Genomic DNA, 6,956 nt, shown 5'->3' with positions numbered 1-6,956 from the left:
CTTTGTAGGCAAAACTGTGGAAGGCTTGGAAATGGACCGAAGTCTCCTCGTGTCCTGAGTGGAAATGCTGTGGTCGGTCACCAGGCTATCGGGGCCTGGCCTTGCCGTTGAGCCAGGTTACACGCTGCAGGTTGCTTGGTCCTGCTGGCGACACCCGTGTTTCCCGCCGGGACATGCACTCGTCTGGTGGAGGGCGGTTGACCGTGGCCCTGTGGCGCCAACCACTGTGGGTTTCGCGTCTGTTTAGCAAGTTCATTTCGGCGTTTCTTTTTTTTTCTCTTTAAGTTTTTAATGAAAGTTGTATATAATATTACTTTATTCCTGCATCTTCTCAATTGTGTCTTCCTTGAATTTTCTGTTTTCCTTTCCTACTTGGCTTTACATTCAAGGATCTTTTTGCGGTCTGTGTCCAGTGTTAGTCTGGTGATCACCGCCTGGCGGGGGCGAATGCCCACATGCGCAGTTGTACCGTTAGCTTTCTCCCACTGCGCTCGTCCAGTGTGATGACATATTTCTTCCTGTCCACCTGGGCCACTTTGCCCAGTTGCTGCCCTTTGTAATGTCCCCGAACAACCTGAGCTTCGTCATCCTTTCGGATGGGCACGGATCCAACACTGCACTTCTGTCTCAGCTCTTTGGAAAGAGCAGAGCACACAGTCTTCTTGCGAATGTGGGAAGGTGCATTGAAGTGCCTTTTATGGTTCTTGCTCCGGTCAGAAACCACAAAGGGATTGAACCGCTGGCGCTTCTGCGGTGGCTGCAAAAGGGAAGAGACCCACACGCTCCCTTCGGCGTTCCTGGTGTCCTGCGTACGTGTGGTTCTCCACAGTCTCCCGGGGATAACATCGTACTGATCCCCTCACTCATTGACACGTTTCTGTTTTATCCGTCTGTACAAGAGTTGTGCCAAAATATTTCTCAATATTTGCTGTATTTTCCAGGGAAAAAGAAAATATTAAGTAGAGGCTGTTTTCCTTCTCAAGCGATCATCATTTGAACTAAGAAAGTTGCTGGGGAGTCCTGGCCAGGTGGCTCAGTTGGTTGGAGCCTCATCCTGAACAACAAAAGGTTGTGGGTTTGATCCCCAATCAGGTCAGGGCATGTACCAGAGGCAACCAATTTATGTTTGTCTGATATCGATGTTTCTCTCTTTCTCTCTCCCTTCCTTTTGCTCTCAAATCAACAAAAAACATATCCTCAGGTGAGGATTAAAAATGAAAGAAAGCCCTAGCTGGTTTGGCTCAGTGGACAGAGCATCGACCTGCAGACTGAAGAGTCCTGGGTTCGATTCCTGTCAAGGGCACATGCCTGGTTTGCGGGCTCGATCCCCAGTAGGGGCATGCAAGAGGCAGCTGATCAATGATTCTCTCTCACGTTGATGTTTCTATCGCTCTCTCCCTCTCCCTTCCTCTCAGAAGTCAAGAAAAATATATTAAAAATAAATAAATAAAAGAAAGCTGCTTGGCCAAAACCGGTTTGGCTCAGTGGTTAGAGCGTCAGCCTGCGAACTGGGAGGTCCCGGGTTCGATTCCGGTCAAGGGCATGTACCTGGGTTGCAGGTACATGAGAGGAAGGGAGAGGATGTGCAGGAGGCAGCTGATCGATGTTTCTCTCTCATCGATGTTTCTAACTATCTCTCTCCCTTCCTCTCTGTGAAAAATCAATAAAATATACTTTTTAAAAAGGTACAAACCTCCAGTTATTTAAAAAAAAAAGAAGAAGCTGTTGGGGAGGAGTATATTAATGAGTCAGTTGGCTCCTCCTGTGGCCGCATGACTAGCTGTCAGCTCCTCACTGGTTGGGTTTCTCTCGCTTCAGATTCTGACAAGCCCACAGGCTTCAGGAGGAGAGCGGGGGGGTGTGGGCGTTGGCTTGGTCCAGCAGTCAAGGCCCTTGTGGTCTGGTCTCTGTCACCGCTTCCTACTAACTTAGCAAGTCAAACAGCCCTCCTCTTCTCCACATCCGTGTCTCTGAACACACCGCTCCCTAGCATCTCCCCTCTCTACTCGCTCTGGACACTCAGATTCTGACCAGCCTTCAGGACCCAGCTCAGGGGCTGCCTTTTCCACGCGCCTTCCCTGTTCCCCCAGCAGGGAGATGTGCCCGGCTTCCTGGTTGGTCCTGTCATGGATGCCGTGACCACACACTCCGTGACTCCGTGCCAGCCGTCCAGGCCCCAGAGCGGAGCTGCCGAAGGCACGGGGACGGGACTCCGTCAGAAAGAGGGTGTCCCCCATTCCCGTTTGCACGGGGCCTGCTCACACTCCTGGGGCGTGTGAACACACAGCCGCCTCTCCACGCGGAGGGAGCCGGGAGACCCAGGCCTGTGCCTGAGCAGCCTCTCTCAGCCGCCCGAAGGAATTGCCTTTGTTTGGTGACTTACCGCTGCCCTGGAGCTGCTGCAGCAGCAGGAGGCCCGGGCGCCCTGTGGCCTGGCTCCCGGGGGCCTCAGGTGTGTCTGCGAACCTCAGCGTTGAGGGGACGGTACAGCCGGGGTCCACCCCTCCTCGTCGGGGAAGAGGAAATGGGGGCCCAGAGATAGGGAGAAAGTCGCTCAAGATTGGAGACCTAGCGTGGAGCCGGCCCAGAATCCAGGCTCCCAAATCCAGCTCAGCCCTGCACATCCGGGTTTTTCCTGTTGGGGTGCATGTGTTTTCCTGTTTCCCGTTTCACTTATGAAAACAATCTAGCCTAAAACACCATAGAGGCGTGTTTCTGTAGGTACACACGCACGCACGCACGCACACTCGCTTCCTGGATCGTACTGATAATTTACTAACAAAATGCTGGGTCTTGTCCGCTCACACATGCTTCCAGGAAAGGCCGAGGCCCCACTGACCTGACTGGCGGAGATCCAGTGAGCCGCTCTTAGGTCCAGACCAGACGTGCCAGCTGCCTGCTCCTCGTCCCACACACCGAAAAGGACACACATGGCCAGGCGGTTGCGGGACGCTGAGCAGCCAGTCCCAGGTGCAGCCCCGCCCTCATCAGAGATGAGAGCTGTCTCGTCTCAGTGACGGGCCCAGGGGAGCTGGGAGATGCCCGGGTGTCTCCTCTGGGCCTTTTCCTCCGTGGAGGGTGCGGGTTCCTTAGGGCGCCCTGGCTCCCGACCGCTCACAAGCAGCAACAATGTTAAGCTCACTTTTGATTGTGACAACAGCACAGCAGCTGCAGAGAACATTTTAGAAGCTGAAACCTGTGATGTTACTGAAACGGGGCTTGCAGTTGTATATTTTCCCCTCTTAGGCTTTGTCTAAATGTGTACAAATTTGCCCACAAGTCTCTAAAATGTTTAGAATTGTAATCATAGCATCTAAAGCGTCATATCCTTTTTGGTTTGTCGTACGTTCCTCCACGTCTCCGCAGTCTTCATAGTAAGCATTGTCACCGTTACCTAGTAACCGGGAGTTGTTCCCCGGTGTTGTGGCATGGAGCTCCCTTCCGGCCTGTGGGTCGTCACCCACAGCCCCCGACTGCCGTGGTGCCTGCGCCCTTTCTTCCCTTGCTGAAGCGTTTCCTTGGTATTCGTTCCCAGAAGTGCAATGTGTGGGCGTCTCTGTAGTTTCTTTAAGTCCTCTTCTTTCTTGCCTTGCTCCGCCAGCAGCCAGTGTGTTTGGTTGCCATGGAGACGTGTGCCCTGGGTTTCCCTTCTCCCCCCGCAGGCCCTGCCCACCCAGGTGGCCGTGTCCCCAGCTGGCACACTGTGGAGCGGAAGGGAGGGTCCGTGCAGAGGGCAGGCATGGCCCTGGCTGGCGGCCACAAACCCTGTGTCTGGACACCGTATGTCAAGTGGCCCGTCTGAGGGGACGCTGGCGCCCATCGGTGGCCCGGGGTGGAGTGAGAAGGAAGAACAGTGTGCTGAGGTCAAGTGGAGCTCTCACTGGATCCTTGCAGAACAGACTAGGGGACGAAGGAGGCAGGGCTCTGAGTCCAGCTAGTGAGATTTTGTTCACTTTGTAAAGACTAACTGAGCGCGTTCCCTGCTGGGTCCATGCTGGGGCTCAGGCTGCTCTTGGTGTCCGTGGCCTGAGTTGGCAAGTGATGGACTAGATGAGGGATCCTGTGTGCTTACCTCCCCGGGGCTCACAGAACAGGGGGCGCCCGGGTCCTGGGGGTGAGGATTATGCCGACAGGAATTGTGCCCCGTGCCGACCTGGCCTCAGAGGAAGGCCACCGAGGGCTGGGCGGGGTCCACGCGGGACAGTGCTGGGATGTGCGAGTCCAGGCCAGAACTGGTGGCTCTCACTGCTGGGACCCAGGCTCACATCCCGGGGTGGGGTGCACTGAGACCTGCCAGCCACACCTTGGGGGGAAAAAAAATTAAGAATAAAAACCATTGCCCATCCCACCTTCCAAAACCCAAACATCCATACCTGTAAGGACCATGCATGGATTTTACAGTGAAATCTCACACATTGAGACCCAGTCCGGGAAAGGCTGTCCGAGGCAGTGGAACCCTGAAAAAGTGCCATTTTCTTCCTTCAGGTCAATAAAACAACGAGACATAGGCCCGGGTGTGGAGCAGAGGTTCTGGTGACCCAGCCAGTGGCCGGTGGCGCGGTGCCCAGTAAGCTGTACAGTCCAGGGGGCTCTGGTCAGCTGCTTCCTAAGTCTAAACACCACCCCTGAAATCCTGTTGACTTTATTGTTGACTGAAAATGCTCACAGTCTAAAACGGTGAAGCCTGAATCAGGGAAGTCACCCTCAGGCCGCAGCAGGCCTGCCTCCTGGGAACAGTCAGCACAGTGCTTATAACTACAATCAGGCCTCACTCAGTGTCATTGCGACTTTAAGCAAAATGAGGTCTAAGTCGGTGTCATCTTAAGCTAATTGATATAAACAAGAGTTACGTTCCTAAGGCACCTCTTCGGGGTCACAATAAAACGACATTATCCGAGGGCCTGATGTAGTTTGTAGGTGAGCTTTCTGGCTCATGGTCAGCCTGACCCTCACCGAGTCCTCCACCCACAGTAGCTCCCCAACAATCCAGTGCGTTCAGTACTGTCATCACCCCCATTTTGCAGACGAGCAGGCAGTGGCTTGGAGCGTTCAGTTTGCTTGTGGTTGGCTACGTGGCGGTTAAGTACGGCGGCCGGCACTCATGCCCAGGTCTGTGTGGGCCCCAGGCCTTGCTGTCAGCCACTGTAATGTTCCCTTTGCTTCGAGAGAATGTGTGCTGGAGACGGGGGCCAGCCCTGGGCATGGGGTCTTGCCACGACGTCTCCGATCCAGCCGCTGCCTTGGGGCTGGGGGACCACAGGGTCGAGTGTTCGGCTGCTCTCGGGTTGTGAGTGCAGGTTGTGCCTGGGACCTGGAGGAGGGGGGACAGGAAGCGATAGCAGGCTGCACCCGGAGCAGAGAAATGGATCCAGGGCTTTGATCAGAGGTTCTCTTCCTTCTTAAGGCCTTTGACCCCTGAATTTCGGAGCCGTTGAGTCATCCCAGTATTTCTCATCCTAGTCAGTATTTCTGCACCAGCCGCGGGAGTCCGCTGGGTCTAAGGAGGAAGCTGAAGACCAAGAATGTGAGAAAGGAAGAGTGGGCAGATCCCAAAGGAAATCAGTGGGCGAGGGAGAAACCAGGAAACGACCGAAATAGACAACTGGCCCGAGGGCTGTGCGGGTCGGAAGAGAGCGGAGGGGGCACTTTCACTTGGCGTGCGGTCAGAGGCTCGTGTCCATCCTAGCAAACCCAGGCCCGCTGGGTCCCTGGAATTGGGGCCAGGCTTGGTGTCTTAGGTCAGACTTTGTTGATGCAACCGGAGGCCGCGCAGTCCCTGACATAGAAGAACATCAGATGCTTCGTGCCGGTGACATTAATGGAGTCGGCGTTGCTGACCTGTGGTGTGCAGGTAACTCCAGTGTGGCCTACGTCATGAATTGCCACACCTGCATTCCAAGCACACGGGTGGTTTTGGGTGGGAACCTGCTTTCCTTTCCTGCAGTAATCCCAGACCAAGGCTGAGACCTGGCCGTACCCAATGGGTCACCTGCCACCCCAACCCTCAGAGGAGAATGGAGAGTGTGCCACATGCCAGGGGGCACTACACCCTAATTGGCATGAAGATGTTGTTCTGGGTGCCTCATCTCAGAGCCAGAATCCTGGGGTTAGGGAGGAGGTCTGAACTTTACTCGGGTATCATAGACACCACTTGGGTGTCCCTGGCTCTCTCGTTTTGCCAAGAGCACCTCTTCTCTCTTAAATCCTGCCTCTAGAATCTTTAGTTTCTGTCCCAAGTCTGGCCCCTATGGTGGTTAATTTCATGTGTCAGCTTGATGTGCCATGCGGAGCCCACGTGCTGGAGCAAACATTATTCTAGGCGTGTCTGTCTGTGAAGGTGTTTCTAGATGAGATTGACAGTTGGTAGACCGAGTAAAGCAGATTGCTCTTCCAAAACGGTGGTCCTTACCCTATCGTCCAAAGGCCAGAATACCACACCGTGGCTGACCCTCCCACGAATGAGGAAACTGAAGCTGGGACATCAGTTTTTTCCTGCCTTCATACTAGACCCATGCCTCGGCTCTTATGGGCCTCCTACTTGCCGACTGCAGACCTTGGGACCTGTCAGCCTCTGTAATTGTGTGAGCCAATTGCTTTTATAATAAATCTATTCACACACACACACACACACACACACACACACACACACACACACTTAGTTCTGTTCCTCTGGAGAACCCTAATACAGGCCCTTTCATCGTCCTTCTCCTTTCCCTTCCCTCCCCTCCTCACTTCCACTCTCTCCTGTGTTTCCTCACCGACAATTTCTTTTGCATCCCGGTCTCCATCGGCACTTGTACGCCTCTGACGCGAGTGGTGATATGAATCAGTGTTCAGGGAATTTTGCTGTGTCTTCTCACAGCCCCCTCATTTGCCTCACCTCCACGCCCATTTACCCAAGAGGAAGTGGAGTCCCAGAGTGGTCGCACGGCTGGTGCATGGGGGCCTGGGGTCCC

At 54.3% G+C, this 6,956-nt stretch overlaps 1 protein-coding gene across 1 annotated transcript in view; it reads left to right on the top strand.

Annotated features, from left to right (window-relative positions):
- LIMD1 (LIM domains containing 1) overlaps nt 1-6,956 on the top strand; it is a 61,471-nt gene that overhangs the window by 22,715 nt on the left and 31,800 nt on the right.

This window comes from Myotis davidii, unplaced genomic scaffold (assembly GCF_000327345.1).
Source record: "Myotis davidii unplaced genomic scaffold, ASM32734v1 scaffold395, whole genome shotgun sequence".
NCBI lineage: Eukaryota > Metazoa > Chordata > Mammalia > Chiroptera > Vespertilionidae > Myotis > Myotis davidii.
Note: the sequence above shows the minus strand (reverse complement) of the source record. Positions and strands in the feature narration are given on the sequence as shown.